The sequence below is a fragment of the Terrapene carolina genome, unplaced genomic scaffold (genome assembly GCF_002925995.2).
Source record: "Terrapene carolina triunguis isolate 2854851 unplaced genomic scaffold, T_m_triunguis-2.0 Scaffold68, whole genome shotgun sequence".
In the NCBI taxonomy this organism is placed as follows: Eukaryota; Metazoa; Chordata; order Testudines; family Emydidae; genus Terrapene; species Terrapene triunguis.
The window spans coordinates 13147492-13169766 of NW_020664419.1; positions in this window are offsets into that span (position 1 = coordinate 13147492).

The following is a 22275-nucleotide window of genomic DNA, read 5'->3' on the forward strand; positions in this document are numbered from 1 at the left end:
TCTTATCTCAATTATACTGATGTACGCAGGGCCGGCTCCAGGCACCAGGCAACCAAGCTGGTGCTTGGGGCGGCACCTGGAGGGGAGCGGCGCGGCGCTCCGGCCGCCGGGGAGAGCGGGGCCACAGTCGGGCTCGCCGCCCTGCCCCCAGCGCTCTGGCCGCCAGGGGGGGGAGAGCCGAGCCACCGCCGGGGCTCGCCGCCCTGCCCCCAGCGCTCTGGCCGCCGGGGGGAGAGCGGAGCCCCCGCCGGGGCTCGCCGCCCTCCTCCCAGGGCTCCGGCCGCCCTCCCCTCCGGCGCCCTCCCCCTGGCCGCCAGGGGGAGAGCGGAGCCCCCGCCGGGGCTCGCCGCCCTCCCCCCGGGGCTCCGGCCGGAGGTTTTTTTGCCTGGGGCGGCAAAAAAGCCAGAGCCGGCCCTGGATGTACGCAATTAAACTTAATGGAATTACTCTTGATTTACATTCATGTGAGATCAGAATTGGGCCCATAGTCTAAAACGCTCTGAAATTTTAATCAAATCTATGTAAGTCTTGATATGCATCTACAATTTACAAATCCCTTGTCAAAAATTAATACATGATTAGTGGAACATGATTTTCCTACTAAACAGCTGTCATGTGTATGACTGTTTTGTAGGGACCTACATAAATAATTGGATTCATTTTATTTTATGTGTAACACAAGGTTATTGCAACTGATTAATATGAGTTAAAAATACTTACAGAGTCAGCTCCCATGGATTTCAGTGACCTAAGTCCCATTGGCTTCAGTGGAATATAAATCTGAATCTAATCAAAGTAATTATAGCAAGTTATTCCAAGACGCAGCTTAGATTGTAGATAACTATGTAGAGATTCATTATATAGAGAAGAATCAGGAGTTAACTGCATGGAAGGCACTGGAATTACACCTGCGTGACAGGAAAATCAAATCCACATGTCTCTCCAATATATTCTGTTACAATTTATGAAAATTTAAGCGGGCCCTTATTATATTTTACCTTAGTGTCACAAATATTACTCAGAATTAGGCTTCTGTGATTAGCTGATGTGTGAAATCCTTTGTAATTGTAATCCAACTTTTGAGGTATATAAAACAAGTTCATTATAGACAGGAAAAGGAAGGATAAAAGAACAGCCCGTGAGAGAATTTTAAGGCTTTTTTTTTACTTCCATCTAGTATTTTAATGATGATAATCCTAAAAGTGTCCTAGCCAGGCACACATTTTCACAGTGCTGAATATTTAAATACATTATAATACTGGGATAACAGATAATCACCAATGTTTGGCTAAAGGGTCTGATCCTGCTCTGATTGAAATTAATGGGAGTTTTGCCACTAACTTCAATGGAGCAAGATTGGGCTCTTAATTGTTCAGGTTTGTTTTTATATCCTACCATCTGAGTCTGTTGTCTCAAGCTATTGGGACAAATCCTTCCTTGGTTTTCACTCAGTCATCACTTAAGCAAACTCTTGCTGACCTTAAAAAAAAAGACTAGGCAAATCAGTGAAGATTTCAGGATTTGACTCATTGCTTAGTGTATAAAGTTAAACATACTAGAAGGCCCTTTAATATATGCTCATCTCAGACAATGTTTTCTTAGGCACTTGTGTTTGTATAGATTAGTGTCTACCACAAACTTTCCTAATGTTTTGACACAAAACAATTCAGTGACTGACAGATGTAAACCAGATCTGGCAAGACAAATCACAGATCGGAAGGTGAAATTTCCCTCAATAATGAGATTTTGAAACTCTTGTTTAAAGTTGGTCTTTTCCTTCTTTATTGTATTGTTATTGTGTAATGTTCCCCAGTTTAAAATCAATGTCTGTTGTGCTTTAAAACAAAAAACTTTCTGGGTGATGTAAGAACCAAAAAAACATGTCCAGGTGGCTTTGATTACTGCTATGGACCGCTAGTTAATAGTTTCAAATAGTCCGTGCCAAGACAGTCGTTTGTCCACTCATAGGCAGTCATGATATTTTTAATGGACCCAGACATGTCTCAATTTTGGTGGTGTTTTATATTCTGCTCCATTACTCTGATTATATATAAGTGCCTTTGGCTGCCTTTTGTGTTCTATCATTTTGTTCTTGCTACTCCTGCTGTTAAATGGAATCATGTCCAAGACCAGCCATTTTCTGAATATTCAACATATGTGGTAACAGTGACTGGAACAGAAGGCTTAGGCAGATAACTTGTCTGCAAAGGTGTGTGATGGCTGCCCTGGGCAGAGCCTTGTGGGCTTCACAACTTTTATGAGTTTTGAAAGCACTTAGCACTTCATAGGACAGTACCATATATCTGCCTATAGGCTGAAAGCCAGGATCAGTTTACAAAACTTGCATTTATTATACTTCAAAGCATCACCTAAAGTTATATAATTTAGCAAAAGTTCCAAAAATCTGACAGCTAGAAATGGTCAATTTTTAAGAGGAAAATAATACTTTATCAAAGTGTGGCCATTTTCCAAAAATGAAATATTTTGGGGAAAAGTTTTCATATTTTTGAAGTTTTCCATTTTTTCAAAAAAAAAATCAATAGAAATTTGTAAAGAAAAGATTTGCCTGCTTGTTGCTTTTCAAAATGTATATTTGCGTTGGGTGGGGGGGAGAAGGGGAGATTGCATGGCCAATTTTGATTGGTTATCTTAGGGCTTATTTCCATGAGGAAAAAAGCCCAGAGTAGCTGGTGTGGAGCAGCTAGTGCACACTAGCTACTTCACATTAACTCTCTGTGTGGACATACTTACTCAGCACTAAGAGCGCCTTTGTGTGCTTTAAAGCGTAACAGTATCCACACGGGTAGCTAGTGCATTTTAAATTCACACCCTAGCTTATTACTCCATACTAACTTCCCCATGCAGACAAGCCCTTAGTCACAAGGGATTTTTTAAAAAGCATTTTTTGAAAATTTCAGTTTGAAAATGAATTATTTTTATGCAAGAAAATTCAGGAAAAATGAAAATATTATGAATGATGACAGCATGGAAATTGCTCTCAAATGTCCCAAAACTCACCCAACTTTAAAAAAAAAATCAACCTGCTCTAAAGGATTCCTTAAGTTCTGTTACTTATGATTTCTTCATGACTTAAATTGAAGAGATTTCTATGTAAAGTAAATGTAAAAAAGTCATTTTAATTTTGCTTTTCAACATGTTGACATTGTAAAAACTGGACTACATTACTATTGGATAAGAAGCCCAGAAATCTATGAAACATACAAATCAAGAGAGACTGATCTATAATCTTTTCCATCACTTGTATGAAGTTGCATGTTTTCCCCCCCAATTAATGACAGAAAAATTCAAATATCTCAGGCTAAGTCTGGCTGGGAAGAAAGGAAACTGATCAGAACCTCTCCAAATGCTCTCAAGAGAAAAGTCATGGCCAAGCAGACTGACCAAAAGGAATTTGGTTAATGCCTCACATTCTGTCAGTAAGGCTAATATTTTCACATAAGGCAAAACTCACACTATTTCAGAAATCCAGCACAAGAACTATGCACCACTTAAAGCCATGTTTTAGGGCTTAAGTGGTTCTTAGACTGACTTTCTGTGCAGGAGTCAATTTCACATTTATAGTATCATTATTTATAGAGTAATATGGGAAAAAAACACTTTTGGTGGAAAGGGCCCATTTATGAATTACCATGTCTAAGAGGCACAGTGGGTGAAGCAATATCTTTTATTGGACCAACTTCTGCGGGTGAAAGAGACCAGCTTTTGAGCTTACACAGAGCTCTTCATTCTGGGTAAACCTGAAAGCTTGTCTCTTTCCCCCACAGAAGCTGGTTCAGTAAAAGATATTACCTCACTCACCTTCTCTCTTTAATATCCTGGGACTGACACGGCTACAACAATACTACAAGCAATATAGTTAATTATGTAACATCATAACTAAAGCATTGTACATGGTCACTAACTAGCTTTGAGTTTGGCAATCCTGCTGTTTTAACAGGAATTCCAATCTTGTAATCCAAAGGTATCTGAAACTGTTAAATGTATATTTTGGTTTTATTATAATAAATAGCAAATTCTGACAGAACTTTTGCTGTCTATTTTTCCCCCTAATCAGACCAAATAGTAAAATATGGGCTTCCAAAGAAAAAAGATTGCAACATGAGACAGAAGTGGGAAGACATCGGCCATGTTTGCTGTAGGAGTGCTTTACTGGTGTAGGAATACATTTATACTATACCAACAAAGCAATCCTAGTGTAACTGCAGCTACTCCAACAAGTCTGTATTTTTGTATTGGTATAGTGAAAATGCTTATTCAACAAAACAAGCTATAGCAGTAAAAGGACAGCTTTGCCAGCTGCATCTACACTAGGGTCTTCTGCCATCACAGCTATGTCAATCAGGGATCACATCTCTTTTCACCGCTGACCAATGTAATTATGCTGGCAGACATCTGTAGTGAGGACATGGCCTAAGGAACTAATACAAGGTCAACAGGGCAAATATTACTCAGATACATATCTTGTTGACTTCAACTGAAGTTTCACATGAATAAGGACTTTGAACAGCTGCTGTGACCCTTCCCCACAGGTGGCTGCACTTCAGTAGTGGATGATGTAATCCCTGTGTGGGATCAATCTTGGTTCCACTGCAGTCACTTGCCATTGACTTCAGTATGACCAGGCTTTGGCCCTGTGTGCAGCTGGTAAAGCAGTCTGAACTCCGGCAGGATGAGATGTTTTGTTATTTATCCACTGCAATGTACAGGCTGCTCAACAGAGTAGAGAGAAAGAGGAAAAAAAATCAATCCTCACCTTGCTTTCTGCAGCCACATATTTAGTTGGTCGGGTCTAAAGCACAGCACTATTTCATGGATACCCGTAGACAGGAAAGCTAATTAAACTGAAATATTTCATTTTATCTGAAAAGGTTTAATGGGGTCAAACTTAAAGACAATTAGTGAAGTACCCGGTTTGCCATGTCCTTTTAATTATGAGCCCCTTGCACAAGGAGCTCTTTGAAGATGCTCCACTTAGGAAGAAAAAATCAGTTTCACACATACAGAATGGGAAGAGACTGTCTAGGAAGGAGTACGGCAGAAAGGGATCTAGGGGTTATAGTGGACCACAAGCTAAATATGAGTCAACAATGTGATGCTGTTGCAAAAAAAGCAAACGTGATTCTGGGATGTATTAACAGGTGTGTTGTGAGCAAGACACGAGAAGTCATTCTTCCGCTCTACTCTGCTCTGGTTAGGCCTCAGCTGGAGTATTGTGTCCAGTTCTGGGCACCGCATTTCAAGAAAGATGTGGAGAAATTGGAAAGGGTCCAGAGAAGAGCAACAAGAATGATTAAAGGTCTTGAGAACATGACCTATGAAGCAAGGCTGAAAGAATTGGGTTTGTTTAGTTTGGAAAAGAGAAGACTGAGAGGGGACATGATAGCAGTTTTCAGGTATCTAAAAGGGTGTCATAAGGAGGAGGGAGAAAACTTGTTCACCTTAGCCTCTGAGGATAGAACAAGAAGCAATGGGCTTAAACTGCAGCAAGGGAGGTCTAGGTTGGACATTAGGAAAAAGTTCCTAACTGTCAGGGTGGTTAAACACTGGAATAAATTGCCTAGGGAGGTTGTGGAATCTCCATCTCTGGAGATATTTAAGAGTAGGTTAGATAAATGTCTATCAGGGATGGTCTAGACAGTATTTGGTCCTGCCATGCGGGCAGGGGACTGGACTCGATGACCTCTCGAGGTCCCTTCCAGTCCTAGAATCTATGAATCTATGAATCTATGAAGCTCACACAACAGCATTTATGAAACTGATTAGCTTTCTAAACTTTCTGCATGCCGTTGCTCACAGCGAGTAGTACATTACTCCATGTCTAGTCTCTGTGAAATCAGTGGGGCTGCTGACTAAATAAGGCACTACTCAAAGAGAAAAAAGGAGGGAAAGAGTGAAATCTCTTTGGGGCCTATTCACACACAATGAGATTTATAATGTTAATGACAAGAGATTCAAAGTTTACTTGACACTGGTAGTAATTTAGGTTTCTATCAAGTAATATAGTTGATCCAATTTTGGAGTGAGGGAAAGAACAGCCCCACAGGGGCTCCCCGTCACCACATTTTCTCTGTATTGTTATTGCTTGCAGCTAATGCACTGTTTGTAAATGGTGGCAGAAAGTGGAGTTCCTAACCCAGTACAGTTTGTTGCCCATTTCGGTGAGTGTGTGTTTCAGGACTGTCTCTGTGCTGATCCACAGAGGGTAAGATGTTACATAACATCTTACCATCCCGTGGAGAGGAATAGCTCAGTGGTTTGAGCATTGGCCTACTAAACCTAGGGTGGTGAGTTCAATCCTTAAGGAGCCACTTAGGGATCTGGGGCAAAAATCAGTACTTGGTCCTGCTAGTGAATGCAGGGGGCTAGACTTAACAACCTTTCAGGGTCCCTTCCAGTTCTATGAGATAGGTATATCTCCATTTTTTATTATTATCATCAATCACATAAAGGATTGAATGGGGGACCATCAGAGCTAAAAGTATGGGCTGCTACAGCTTGAGCTAAAACACCCAGTGTCTACAACTATAAGCTGTAACAATTCCTGTCCTCTGTGGATGGGCACAGAGGAGAGACCAGTAAACACATTCACCAGTGAGTGATACAGTGACACCGTAGCAATGCCTTTCAAAACCGGCTGAGGGTGATCAACAAGTTCAATTATATTTAGCATTATTCTAGTTTACGTTTCCTCCTTTGCTCTCTACACTGATGTATCAAATCCACATTTCTGACTCAGATTTAATTCTTAACATTGTGAAAAAAATAATAATTACAACTAGGCATATTTTGGAACAGATTGACATGCATCTTTAAAAGGGTGCTACAGTCGAATGGAGCTAAACACTTTAAAGTCAGGCAGTGCCAACATTAAGATTCCCTCTACAACCTTAATGCTCCTTACAATACAAACTTTAATTACATGGTTACATACTATTATATCTGCAGAGCCATGCCTAATTCAGCACGCAGGAGGGACAGTGCATAGTCAATGAGCCAGCTGTTCCCTATTTGTTTCCCTCCCTTACTATTCAATGTGTGGTCCCCTCCATTATTCTCTGCACACCAGCCAGCCTCTGCATTTGGGGGGCCCAATTTTACCACCATCTCCCTGGGTTTTGTAAGAAAAACAACCACAAACACCTCATCTGTCAGGGAATATAGTTGCCAGCGCAGTTTCGAAGGTTTTCTTCCACACACCCCACTTACTATAACCCCTTTCTTCCTCTCTCATGCATTCCCAGATTAATTTGTGTGCCGAGATTTTACTAGAGGTAACAATCGTTGGCCCCGATCTTGCAAACACGTATGTGTTCAACTTTACTGCCATGAATAGGCCATTTACTTCAGTTAAGCATGAGTAGGGATAAGATTTTGTCACAGTGGCCACCACTGTCATGGAACTTATGAATTTTGGCATTTCTTGCCACTCAACCATGAAATCAGTGACCCATCTTGTGGAAGCAGGAAGTGATCTCAACTTTTTGGCAGTATCAGCAGCAGTAAAATGCTAAAGAGGCAACAACAACAATATGAGTAAAGTAGCTAAAATAAGTGCAAAGCAATGAGCACAGCAATACCCTACAAACATTTCATGAAAGTGGAGGAAAGTCGTTTACTAGGTGGAACATGCACGCTGATTTTACCGGACAGGCTAGTTGTGACAAGCATCTGGAAAGTGCAACACATACGCTCAAATGAGAGGCAGTACAAATGGAGAAAAATAGAAATGTGAAACTTCAGAAAATGGTTACACAGATGTTTAAAACTAATACAGAGAGCAGCTTCACAGAAGATGTGAAATTTTCAAATTAGCAGAAGAGTTCTAGGCCTTGACAATCTAAAACTCAGAGGGTTTGTAGAATGCAATCTGGAACATTGTTTTTGCATGGGACATCAACAGCAGGGGGCGGTTGGATGGGGAAACGGGGGGGCTGGATAAGCGTGGGAGTCCCAGGGATCCTGTCAGGGGGCAGGGGTGTGGATATGGGTCGGGGCAGTCATGGGACAGGGAGCGGGGGGGGTTGGATAGGGGTGGGGTCCCGTAGGGGCGGTCGGTCCTGGGAGGCAGTCAGGGGGCAGTTGGATGGGGCAGAGGTTCTGGGGGGGGCGGTCAGGGGACGGGAGGGTTGGATAGGGGGTGGGATCCCAGGACGGGGTAGTCAGGGGACAAGGATCATGGGGGGTTGGATGAGACAGGAGTTCTGAGGGGGGCGGGAAGTGGAAGAGGGCGGATAGAGAACGGGAGCCAGGCTGTTTGGGGAGGCACAGCCTTCCCTACCCGGCCCCCCCATACAGTTTTGCAATCCCAATGTGGCCCTCGGGCCAAAAAGTTTGCTCACCCTTGGTCTAGGAACTTTTTCCCAGCATGCCTGTCTGGAAACTGGCCCTTTAAATATGGCAGAAACAAACAGCTGCAGGTCTAAAGTAGCCATTCTGCAACTGCCTGCTGTTTGGTGTGCCTTCCCTCCTTCCAGCAGTAAGTACTTTTATTTCCTGTTAGATTGTCCCTTCCTTATTTCTGAGGGGGACGGCACATTCTCACAGGTAGCATGTTGCAGTTTATATTCCTTGGCTATGGAAATAGAAACCATATTTTTTTACTTACTACAACACACGTCTCCCTTTTTAAGCTATCTTTATTAGGGTAAAGTTTAATGGTAGACATAAATTCCCCAATATAATTTAAATTTACCCCCTCCTCATTGCCTTTTTGCGGGTCACAAACTGTGGCAGTGTATCTTAGTCCTCTGCAATAAATGAGAATTAGAAAAGCCACATCATTATCTCCACTGATGCAGATTACCATTCTGTTCCTGTTAAAATACCTTTTGTTCTTCTTAAATTCCTCTGTCCCCACACATTAATTTAATTTAAATTTAGTTAATTTATTTTATTTAATTTAAAGAGACATTTAAAGAGACATCAGATCTTCTGGGTCTTATTTTAAAGCTTTACTATATGCACCTTTTATGCTGTTACTGTGTTAATTTAAACTGCACAGAGAGCTTTTTTGTTCATCTCAGGTTTTAGGATTAAGTATATTAGATAATAGTTATTGGAGGAAAATACTAGTAAGAACTGTCAGAGTTTCAGACAAGGGATAGAAAACTTGTTTGTTAAAAATGTAGAACCCACTTGGCTTGTGGGTTTAGAAAAAAACTCCAAATAGGGCAGGTTTGAGTTCTGTTTGTCTCTAGCAAACCGTGCCTTCAGGATCATTGTGTGGCTTATATTTCACTCTCTGGCAGTCCTAAACTCAGGGAAATAACTGTTTTCAAAGAAAAATCTTTGTTGTTGTCATATTATAGGCTTTTCTTTAATTAGAAATCCATATTTTGATTTTAATTAAGCTTCTCCTATAAGGGGATTGTTTAAATTAGATTAAAGCAGGGACTGTCTTTCTCTGTGTTTCTACAGTGCGTAGCACAATGATCCTGATTGGGGCATACAAGTAATAATGTGGCTTATGGTAAGAGTGAAGATTATATTATAATTTAATTAAGGGAGAGAAATGCTTTAACAAACCTGAACAGATTTCAGGAAACTTGAAATTTAAAAATAAGATCCAGTCCTTCAGCTCATTCCATACAATCCCTGGGGCTTGTTATGATGGTGCTCTACAAATGGGACACGGGTATCTCTGTGGACAGATCGTTAACAGATAATGTACCATATATAGGGGAATATGCAGCATTGCTCCTAGGTTTTCTAGGACCAATAAAAACAAAACCAATAAAAACAAATACAAACAATTGTGCAAATGGCTTCTTTTATGCAGCTCTTTATATTAACTCTTAACAGGGCTCAGCACAAAAGTCAATGAGCACCAGTCTGGAATCTGCTGTGAGATCAGGGCCAATACTACTACTATTTCTATAGCATTTTCTTCTGTAGATCTCAGTCTTTAACATATTTATCCTTACAACACCCCTGTGAGGTGGGGAAGAGCTAGTATCTCCATTTTACAGATGAGGAACAGAGAGGCTGAGTGACTTGACCACAATCACACAGGAAGCTTGTGGCAGACCAGGTCTCCTAAGTCCCAGGCTAAAGCCCTAGCCACTAGCCCATCGTGCTTATGTTACAAAGCTTTCCCAGTACACCACTGGGATTTCCCATTTCTGTTTCAGACCTGGTAGAATGGATATCATGGTGGACAGAAAACAAGATGAGGGCGACCCCATTCTGAGATCAAGAGCTGCATGGAAGTGTTCGTATTTTTTTCCAGTTTGTATTATTTTGGGAAAGATCTGCCTGTGGATAGGCCGCAGGTCCTGAAGAAGAGGTATGGGTAAGCTTGAAAGCTTGTCTCTCACACCAACAGAAGTTGGTCCAATAAAAGATACTATTTCACCCACTCTTAACTCAATGGCAGTTAATCAAGTTTAGCACAGGCTGAATTTAATTGATAGTAATTAAAATAGTTAGACCTGATAGTAAAATTAAATACTCAGTGGGACTTAGGCAATAAAGTACTATGCAATGTAACTAAGAATCCGGCCACAAGGGATGAAGAAATAGGCCATACGTTATTAGCCTGACTCTCTGGTTGGTTGACTCCATATTCAGGCACCATATTAGGATCATTTAAGTTAGGGTTGAAAGTCTGAGCAGGAGCTATATAATTGTAAAAGATCATCATCTTCTATATTTGTACAGCACCTACCAGAATGGGGCACCAGTCCTGATTAAAAAGATATTAAATAAAAATATTATTAGCTGTGTAGTTCTCATGAGCTCTCATAGATTTTATTGCTAAATATTGCGAGCTCTGCTTAGTCACATCTAATTTTGCAAGATCTTCTGCAGCAGACAGTGCAATTATGGGGCATCCCCATTATTTCAGCTTCCATAATATCACTGGTCAAAACATTGAGTGACTGTTGGGCTTTGTGGAATGAACTAATAAAAAGCAAATTTTACTCTGAAATATTTTCTCCATCTGCTTCTTCTTAAAGGCACTGGTTTAGAATGATCAAGGTACATTTTTATTTTGATTTTCATCTGTTTAAACATTGTGGTCTAGCAATTAGAAACTGATGGAAGTTATTTCTTTGATTTAGACTGAGTTATTGCCATAGATTTCATCAGTGTTTCTAAGGATTCCAAACACTACATAGAGGGTTTTCCGATCATTGGTATTAATAGATTGCTTGTTCGATCAGGAGGAATTGACTGAAAAATGTGTTGTTCTTGTTTGTTCTAATTTCCAACTAGGAAAACACTGGTAAATACAATTCAGATGTTTTGTAGATACAGTTGGTTTTTGTTAGCAGAAGACTGTTTTGAACTGAAAAGTCTATATCATGGACTAGTTATTCTATATCACTGTTGGTCCTTTTTGACAACTGTACTGTATTACAGTAATTTGTGTGCATGTCTTCAATAGAGCCTTCTTGCAAAAACACAACCTAAACCTTTAAGGTCTTGTGTGCTTCTGTGTCGAATCAAATCAAACATAGGTCACCAGAGGCAAGATACTTGGTATTTTCTTTGTTCATTTTTCCATCCTGTTCGTATCATCTTTAAAAATCTAGTTAAATCTACACATACTGGTTTCATTTGTGCATTTAACCTCCACAAAGGTAAGACTAATAAAGATCATATCCAACTGTCACTGTATAAGATCAAAATCTTGAGCTGAACATATGGTACATTAAGACTTAGGTGTATAACCCTGGAGCCTGGATCTGTGGCATAGAATTTCCATCCTAACTTGGCAAAAGGTTGTGACTGTCAACAATACAGTTTTCTTAGGTTATGTTGCTAGAAGTCTGGGATGACTATAACTATCTGCACGTGTTAGAAAAAAAAAGGCCAAGCCTGAACTATCTAATCTGCCCAAATACCAATAATTACGTAACTATGCCTGTCTTTATCCAATCTATAGCAATTCTGTTGCCTCCTACCATATCTGAGGGGTGGGGGGAAGCTGATCAACAGCTGGAGCCAGGGAGAAATTTCCTTTTGTGGTATAGTATTGTACTGTAAGGTGTATTTTCAAGGGCTTCTGTTTATTTCTTATGAAGAATCTGGCACTGGTTACTGTCAGAGAAGATACTAGTCTAGGATGGACCATTAGTCTTCTCTGGTTTTGCAATTCCTATGGACCTTTCTGGAGTTAGACTTATAACTGTTTAAAAATTGAGAAACTTTTTCTCTAAATTCAGTTATTTTTGACCAGCGGTACTTAAAACCAACATTGTGGACCATTGCTACAGAATGAAGGGAAAAAAAATATGGGAACACAGAAAAGAGAAAATAGAGATTTAAAAAAAAAAAGCTTCTTAATTGTGGAAATTCCCAGGTGACTAGCTCCCCCGGACGTATGGCCCCTTGAATTTACAGAGTGCTGCAGAGGGGCTATAGTAGACTAAGACTTGGGGATATTAGTTTGTACTCAAGAAAACAGTATGTCCGAGGAAGAATACAAAGAAATTGTCTTTTTTTCCTGAAAAGAGGTAAGTAAAAGTTGCTTATAATTTAATAGATACTGTCTTTCTGAAAGACAAAATCACCTCTTTGTGACATTATATTATGGAGTTTTTTTATTGAGATTTTTATAATCAAGTAAAAATCACCTTAGTTTGAAGTAACTAACCCCGCTCAAGAAATTATAATTCAAAGTCTTTAAATTGTCTGTTATCTCCAGATTATTGGTATTGATTCTAGGTTTCTCCACCTTGAACTTATTCTAAATTGAGTAACTATTTAGATAACCGCCAAAGACAATAACTTCCTGTAGTCATTGGCTGGTGGTGGCATTATTCACCAAAACAACGTGCTTTAAAGAAAAGCAAAAACAAAGCAAGTTTCAAAAGCCAGAGTAGGCCTGCAATCCCACACTGCCTGAGAGTGCTATGGCATTTCCAATATGTCTAGTAACTTTGTTTAATACTAAAAGGATAATTGCAAAGCTGATTATTTATAGAACCTGAGTGTGTTATTTGTGGGATCCATTAGGAGCATAAATAGTGAGTATGGATAAAGGTTATAACTGAAGTAATGAAAGGAAACATGTAAAAGTCTTATACAAATACTTCTCCTAAACTTGCCCAGATTTTAAAACAGAGACTGTTAATGCAAATAGCGGTTTCCTGTACTTGAACCAACATATTTTATGGAAAACCAAATAGGCTTCAAAATAGGCTACATTCATGCCCAGTATAACTCCATCATCATGCTTGCCAGTCAATCATGATTTTATCATGAGTCTCACAAAATCTGATGTTTTCTTAAATTCTCAACTCCCCGAGCCAAGGGGTTAAGTGTGAATTTCAGCTTTCATTATTTTTAAATAAAAAGTGTGTTTTCTAGCCTTTGTAGCTGTGGAGCAAAGGCTGCAAATGTGACCGGAGTGCAGCTGAAAGGCTCGTAAACAAGAGGGCAAATAAAAACAACCCTAATTTTTTTTTAATCGTATTATTTTTAAGCCACTCCCATGATTGTCTGGGGTCTGACTCATGGTTTTTGAATGCTTAAGATTGTGAATATTGCCTGTCTATATACTTGAACCCAATGAACCACCTTTAGGGTCTAAGTAGGACTTAAGTGGCACCATAGGCCTTTGTGGAGGCAATCCGCACAGCTTCACTCTAGGACTGTGTTTGTGTACCCATGACGTGTGGACCAAAAGTTTAACTTTTAGGGTTTGTTTTTAAAGTTTTGTCTGTCTTCATCTCAGTTTGTTCACTGCTCAGCAAGACTCTTCCCGTAAGTTTTACACATTGATCTCTCTCTTTCCATTTTACTATCTTTGCACTGAAAATGTTTAAACAATTAGAGCCTGATTTTCAGAGATGCTCAGTAGAGCAGCCGGCAACATTTTTGATTAAATTAAATTTTGTTGAAATATGTGTGTTTGATGAAACCGTGGATGCGTTGCTTCTACAAAGATGTTGCCAAAAGGCTTTTTGGGAGGTAGAGAAAGAGCAAGTGAAGAGAGTCATGCTATAGCCTGTCGGTTAGGGCCTTGGCCTGGAACAGGGATTGGCAATCTTTGGCACGCAGCCTGTCAGGGAAATCTGCTGGAGGGCTGGGACGGGTTGTTTAACTGCAGCATCCGCAGGTTTGGACGATCGCAGCTCCCACTGGCCGCGGTTCGCCGTTCCAGGCCAATGGGAGCTGCGGGAAGCGGCAGCCACCACATCCCTCGGCCCGTGCTGCTTCCCGCAGCCCCCATTGGTCTGGAACAGCAAACTGCGGCCGGTGGGAGCTGCGATCAGCTGAACCTGCAGATGCTGCAGGTAAACAAACCGTCCCGGCCCACCACTGGATTTCCCTGATGGGCCGCGTGCCAAAGGTTGCCAATCCCTGGCCTGGAATGTAGGCAACCTGTCTTCTAGTCTCTGCTCTGTTTGACTCACAGCGCTAGGATGTAAAGCTGCTTTGAATCAGGCAAAAGTGGGTATTGCCAGGCCCCTAACCATCCAGGTTATTTTGTATGTCTCTCTCCACCCACAAAGCCTTTGTTGAAATCAAATTGTCTCTGCAAAACTTACTTACCATGTATTGTATCCAGGACGATATGTTTCCAGAACAGTGATTGTGTGTGGGAGGCCTCCAAACTCACACCTTATAAAGAGACTAGAGTAAGGTCAAGAACATAACATTCAGGGCCCAGTTCTGCAGTACTTACTCACACAAGTAGTCCCATTGACCTCAATAGAAGGCTTTGTGTAGTCATTTCAGTAAGGGTTGAAAGATAAGACCCTGACAAGAACCCAACAACAAAGATCACTGATAGCTAGAGGAAGGAAAGATGGTCCAGTGGTGAGGGTTCTAGCCTGGGACTTGGTTCAATTTTCTGCTCCACCACAGAATTCCTGTATGACCTTGGGCAAGTCACTTAATGTCTCTTTACCACAGTTCTCCACCTGTAAAATGAGGATAATAGCACTGCCCTACCTCATGGGGCATTGTGAAGATAAATGCATTAAAGATTATGAGTTCAGATACAACAGTAACGGGGGTTGAGGCATATAAATGTAACAAAAATATAGAGAGATGGATGCTGGAAAGCCTCATACATGGTAATGTTTTGTTATTTATTGTTTGTATTGTGTATTGTATAGCACGTAAAGGCCCTAATCAGGGATCAAGGACTTTTAGGAGAGACAGAATGGTCCAATGGGAGTTAGAGGACCTCATTTCTATTCTCTGATCTGCCACTGCCCTGATGGGTGACCTCGGCCAAGTTACTTCACTTCTGTGTCTCTGTTTCCCCTCCCCCTCTTTGCAAGTCTTGTCTAATTAGATTGTAAGCTCTTTGGGCCAAGGACTGCTTATGATGTGTTTGTACCAGGGGTAGGCAACCTATGGCACGTGTGCTGAAGGCGGCATGTGAGCTGATTTTCAGTGGCACTCACACTGCCCGGGTCCTGGCCACCGGTCCGGGAGGTTCTGCATTTTAATTTAATTTTAAATGAAGCTTCTTAAACATTTTAAAAACCTTATTTACTTTACATACAACAATAGTTTAGTTATATATTATAGACTTATAGAAAGAGACCTTCTAAAAACGTTAAAATGTATTACTGGCACACGAAACCTTAAATCAGAGTGAATACATGAAGACTCGGCACACCACTTCTGAAAGGTTGCCGACCCCTGGTTTGTACCATAGTACAATGGAGTTTTGATCTTGGTTGAGCTTCTCGGCACTGGAGTAATACAAATAAATAATAATTCTACTAGGCACTGTACACACATGTATAAAAAACATGGACCCCACCCCAAAGAGCTTACAATTGTAGCATATGACGAAAGTGATCCAGTGGATACAAGAACAAGGGAAAGGTGGTGGGGAAGGAGAAGGAAACAACTATGTTTAGCAGCGGCCAGATCACACCAACTGTCTCGCCATTGTCAAGTGTTTCATACAAGGAAAAAATAGGTGTGGGTAGTCTTTCAAGCTCCACCCACCAAATAAACTCCACCCATGTGAGTCAACAAAATGAGATTCCCCTCACAATAGATTGTGGAGAGGTTTTAAATATGATAGTGTGTGTTGTTTAGCTCCACTGAGTGTCTTGAACCTGTCTCCCTCTCAGTGGGCTTGAGTACTCTCAGGTCTCTGGTAGTCTCCTTGGGGTTGGCCTTTCTCAGTTAAACAAATAAGTGATGGCATTACCCGCAAACCCCACACTTGCAGCACCAGAATGAGATGTCCAGAATAAATTGTACAGATCTGTGATCCTGCTCTCCTTTCTGAGGAATGAGATAGTTAACAGTGACAAGACATAATCACTGGGCATCTGACTTAACCCCAGACACCATCTGAGATGAATGGGGAAGGTCACATCTCTCAGAACTCTTGTGCCAGACTCATGCATTCCTTTCAGCATCAGTTACACCTGTTTCACATTTCTCAGGCCAAAGCCAGAGACTTAACAGATAGAGATTTAGAGCTTCTGGAGAACATTATAGCATCCTGGTCTCAAAATGTATATTATGGTTAAAACCACCTTTTTCAAACAAAATAATTTGATGAGTTCTGTCAATAATATGTAGTTGATGGGTAGGATATGATGGTCCTTAATGGGGAAGACAAGTACCTTATGTTTAATGTGGTAGAGAAGGGGAAATCAACACAAAACACTCCACTGCACATGCAATTCCTTCCCATGGGGAGAAGATCCGAGAGAGAACAAACTACACTTAATATGGGTCAAATTGCTTAACACACTGCTGTTCAGATATTATGGTGAGGAGGGCAACATAAGAAACTATATAGAATAGAATAGTGGAAGCAAACAAAGTGTGGAGAAGATGTAGCCTCACAGCAATGAGCCAAGAAGATCATAGAAACCTAGAAGGTCAGGGTTAGAAGGGACCTCAGGAGGTCATCTTGTCCAACCCCCTGCTCAAAGCAGGACCAATCCCCAGACAGATTTTGCCCTAAATGGCCCCCTCAAGGATTGAGCTCACAACCCTGCCTTTATCAGGCCAATGCTCAAACCACTGAGTTATCCCTCCCCCCTGGTGATGTAAAACATTCAGCTGGTTAAAATGCAAATGGTTTGAAAGGAACAGAATGAGGTACAATGTCATCTTTCCAAGTGTAGATTTAAGGGCTGACTTTGCACTCAAAACAGCTCCATTGTCTTTCCATGGAAGTGCGTGGCAAACCTCCAACTGACCGCAGTGGGAGCAGAACCAGGCCTTGAGCTACTGTGTATGTAGAATTTATAAAGTGCTGAACGGGCAAATTGGAAACAAAGCTCCCAGTTTGCATCTAAGAGCATGCAAGGGAAACTCACAAAAAACTAAACCCGGTGATGAAAGCCGAAGAACTATGTGGGAGGAGACATTGGCTTGTGGCAATGAAAGAGAACAGGGTAGTGAACACAGAGTCATCATCTGCTGATGAGGGAAACAGAACTAAGGCTTTGTATATATAGAGGTGATGCACGAGAGGCTCAAACTGCCGATGGTGGAAGTAAACTGCATAAGCAATATTGCAGGGGGCAGTTTCAATGTACTTGCCAGCAGCGACAAAAGGGACAGTTTGCTTTTAGTTGTGGCACTGAGGTGGGTCATTGGGTTACGACATCAAAGCTCATAAACTTCCATTGAATTGCTGGGAACTTTGCCTTCCCAGGGATTGCTGGATTGGTCCATAATGTTCACAGATGCCATTGCTGCAGACAGTCCCCTCTAAAAGGGCAGATCAAGGAGAAAACACTAATTCTGGAGGCAAACTCAGTTTCGAAGGTAAAAACCAATACAGAAATGACTCACGAGCCTGGTAAAGAAGACAAAACACACACGGCAGATGCTCAGCTGTTGTAAATTGGAGCAGCTACATTGAGTGCAGCTGAGGATCTGGCCTGCAGTTTGTAGAAAGCAGAACAACTAGCGATACTTGCAAGGCACCAGACCAGGTAACAAGTGAAACTTTTACATACTTAAGATCAAAAAGATGAAGCTGAATTAGAATGTTACATCTGATGACTTCTCTCTATGCCTATTAATGTAAATGAGTTAGGAGACTGTCTTATTGGATCGGCTTTAAAATGCAACACTGCAAATAGAAATCACTTTGGCCCTGGTCATTGTTGGTACCATGGTAAACATTAGATTTCTGACTTTGTATGTATGAGATGCACAGCCAGTTAGCTCCTTTCAATAAACGGCCTCTCCAAAGCCTTCTCGGTATCAACTTTCCATTGTGATCCCATATCTCCTCTTTAATTTGGGTCTATATCCTTGCTGCTAGGTTGTCCCAGAGTCTTACATATATAGAAAGTGCATTCATCATTGTTCTGTATTAGCGAAGTTATTAGTAATGGCAGAGAAAAGGTTCAGATGGCCTTTTCAACTTTCACTGTAATGCGGGACTAGCAACGCTAGAATCATGGCTTATGGTATTTGTTCTACAGAAGGTGGCATGTATATTTTGCACCTAGAGCATTCAGCCTTGTCTGTGGACATGTGGATTTGCAGTGGATTAAAATGTCCGGTGTGTCATTCATTCATTTATCTGTGGAAAAAAATATATAGGTAGCTGTGTTGGGGGTGGGGGAACATGGAGAGCTAATATCAGTTCATATTGTAATTTCCTTCTCCATAGCTGTTGGAATATTACATCAGTCTTAACAAATCTGAAGTACACAAACATGAACAACAAGGGCAGAAAACGAGGCTGGAGGATCTGAGGATTAACGAATTGCTCCCTGGTGTCAAACTAAGAATTGACAGAAATAACCATTTTTGCTTCGGACAGGAAAAGTCAAAGGTCAGGATTAGTGACATCACAGCCAGATACTTCAAATAAGTCAAGCAGGTGCTTAATAAAGCACGAGTATTTGTTGTGTTTAGGGATTCGCAGCAAAGCATGATGTGAAGCAATAAGTGGAAATGTGACCATAGCTGTGAGGTCTCCATGGGAAAACAGAGGGACGGCTCTCAATTAAGTTAACCAGCAATTATTTCTCAGGGTTTTTTTTTTTTTTTTTCATAGGAAAATATATAGAACACCCATTTTCTGGGTAAAGTTCTGCTCTTTGTTTATATTTTCTTCCCCTCCCCCACTCAGCTACATGATGCAACTGAAAATCTGTAAAGGCAGCGCTCTTCCCTCTCTGAGGGAAAAATCCTGCCCTAGCTCACTGAAGCAGTATGCTGGGGTACAGCTGCTGCAAAGGTCCCAGGAGCACCCCACCAGAGCAGAAGGGGGCTGGGGCAATGACTTCTGCACTGCCACTTATTGCTCCTTCATAAAAAGAGCAGTGTGTGATTCCTCTAGTGCCTACTGGTGACCAAGATGCTAGTGCGTTAGCTTGACTCCTGTCCTAACACATGCGAGAGTATTAAATGTCTTAGTTGTGCAGGCCTCCTTCACACTGGTGAGCATTTATTCCTGGGAACAGTTGACCCATTGACTCCAGGGCTAATTTCAGGCATAGGATCTATAGGGGCACCAGCTCATGGAGTCACAGGATGAAATCAAAACACCTGTTCTCATTAAAAAGCCTGAGAACCCAACCCATGTGTAACCAATTCCTGAGAGTCTGCACACAGCCTGAGACAATAGCACCAAGAGGTATGAACTGCCCCATTCATCTTAACTCTGAAACCTGCTATTACCCCATAGCGGGGAGGTTTCATGGCACAGAACAGGGCCACAGACTAGAAGCTGGGGCTATGGGCACAGTATATAGCTTAATTCAGCCCTAGCTAGGGAAAGGTCAAAAACATGTACCATATTCAATTAATGATGGTGAGAAAGTGGACTCAAAAATTAAAATGGTCAAAAAATTAAAGATCAATAATACGTGACACTATTATGCTGTCACTTTGACTTACAGTGAAATCCTACTCTGTGCACACAGTGCATAGCAAGGGAAAAACCTGTCCTGTATTGCACAGGTTGGTGGGATGAGACCAAAAGAAATAGAGAGCCTCTTTACTCCCAAACTATTTGTGCAGTAGTAGGGTGGGATACTGTGTCAGGGCCTGATTATGGATGCTTTCCTCCCATGGGTGAGCACTAACCAGAAATTCATTCAGTGCTTTAGTAACGTTGATAGTACAACACATTCATTTGAGGCGGGGGTGGGGGGGTAGGGGAGAAGAAGGCTGTGGCTGTGTGGTTAACCGATGCTTCTAGCAGTCAAATACATTAGGACCTCCTGGAGAAGGTCTTCAGTTCAATGTCAACTCCCAGGTGGCCAAATTCTAATCCGACTGAAGTCACATAAGGCAAAACTCCCATTGATTTAAATGGGAGCAAGCTTAAACCCAGAATAACTAGTATTTCCGAAGAGAACGACAGTACATTGATATGAATTGAATGTAAAAGATAGTTTCATGGAGGCTGGCACTGTCTGCTGTGGCTGTGCCACCAACTTAACATTCACATCTTGGATACTGTTAATGCCTTAAATGGTAGCATGGTCCAGTGCAGAAGGCACAGGCCTAGGAGCTGGGACACCAGCATTCTGTTCCTTGGGCAGCAACTGACTTGCTAAATAGCAGGTCAGTTCCAACAATCTTCAGTCTGCAGAATACGGGTGCACTGAACACCTCTGAAAATCAGGCCACTTACTTGGGTGCCTCAGTATGGATTTACGTGCCTTACTTTCAGTGACTGGGCTTCAACATTTTCATAATAGTGCTTAAACATAAAAGGGATACTATCCAGAGGAAAATATCCCCCCGGAAATCAGAAGCTCCTCTACAGATGCATAGCAGATGGAGGACTGAAGAATGTCTGTTGGATAAGCAGTCATGAAAGTGCCTTGCTAATGGCTAGGGACTAGGACTGGAATTTTCAAATGGATCTAAGGAATAAGGTGTCCAAATCCCACAGAAATTCAATGAGAATTGGGGACCTAATTCTCATAGGTTCCTTTCAAATTCCCACTCCTAGTACCGTTGATGTGTGTAGTTTGCATGTCAGGCCATGTTTTACTTCTTGGTCTGTTATTTAATAATTTACAAGTGAGTACTGTAAATTCTCTGCTTTCCTATAGCACAAATAGCTTTTTTATTCCTGTTTCTTAAAGCAAAGTTTTAGTCATTCTTAGTGCATAATATGGGCTAATGGCCTAATTCCTAGAAGCGCTGAGCACCTTTTGCTCATATTGACTTCAGCTGGAGTTCTGGATGTTGAGAACTTCTGAAAATCAAGCCCTTAAAGGCTTTTGATATTTTAAAAATAATGTGTTTCCATTTTCAAAATAAGTTAAACAGGAAAGTCTGTTTATTCTTTTTCCTGACTTTTTTAGCATGCCGTGAAGTGCGTTTGAGGCACCCATGTAGTAGCTGTCAGAATCCATCAATCCATTGCATTACGAGAGCTATTATTTATAATCTCAGGATATATACCGGAACAGACCAATGCTCCATCATATCCGCTATCCTGTCTCAATTCTGGATGTTTCAGAGGAAGGTGTTAAATCTCCATAGTGCTCCTTACTGTACCTTAGGGGAATATGTCTTCCTGACTCCACCTAGTGATCTCTGAAGCTTGTAAGCCTACTAACTTACTTTCCTGACCCAACAAATATTATAAATTTAAACTCTTCTACATCTGACTACTTAACATGGGTAATGTAGTTTTCAACATTACTTTTTTCTTTATTTTTTTAAATACTACTACTAATAAAACAGAAAATGGAAAATAAAACACAGGCATACACGGACAAAACATAGGAAATTCCAACTCAAAAATCTATAGGTCAAAGCTTTTGCTGTTTTTATTCTTCATTTATCCAAAAATCCTGTTGATCCTGAAAGGGATTTGGAATGAATAACAATATCAGGATTCAGCCCACGGATTTAGAGCTGAAACACTGAGCTGACTTTGTGTGTTTTCTGTGTGTTTTCACAATAATGACATAAATGAAACTTGGGATGTCATTCCAGATTTCCAGCTGTAGCTCTGAATTGTATGGCTCTTTTGGGTTGAAACAGACCACATAATGTTATAAAAATCTGTCCCATGATTCTAGCGGCAAAAATTCTGTAATCAGTTATACATAAGGACATATCCTCCGTACATTGAAATATCCTTGTTCATTCATTCTTTCATTATGGCTAGAATTTCAAAAGAGCCTAAGGGATTTAGCCTCCCAACTTCCATTTAGTTTCATAATCTCATTTGGAAATCCCAACCTAGGTCTTCATTTATTTGTTTTATATGGAAAAAGTGTTCCTTGAATCTTACCCAAGGCTTCATCAGTACAGCCTACTACAATCCCTGTGACCAGAGTTGCCTGGAATATGGAATTTTTGTCCCTTGAGAAA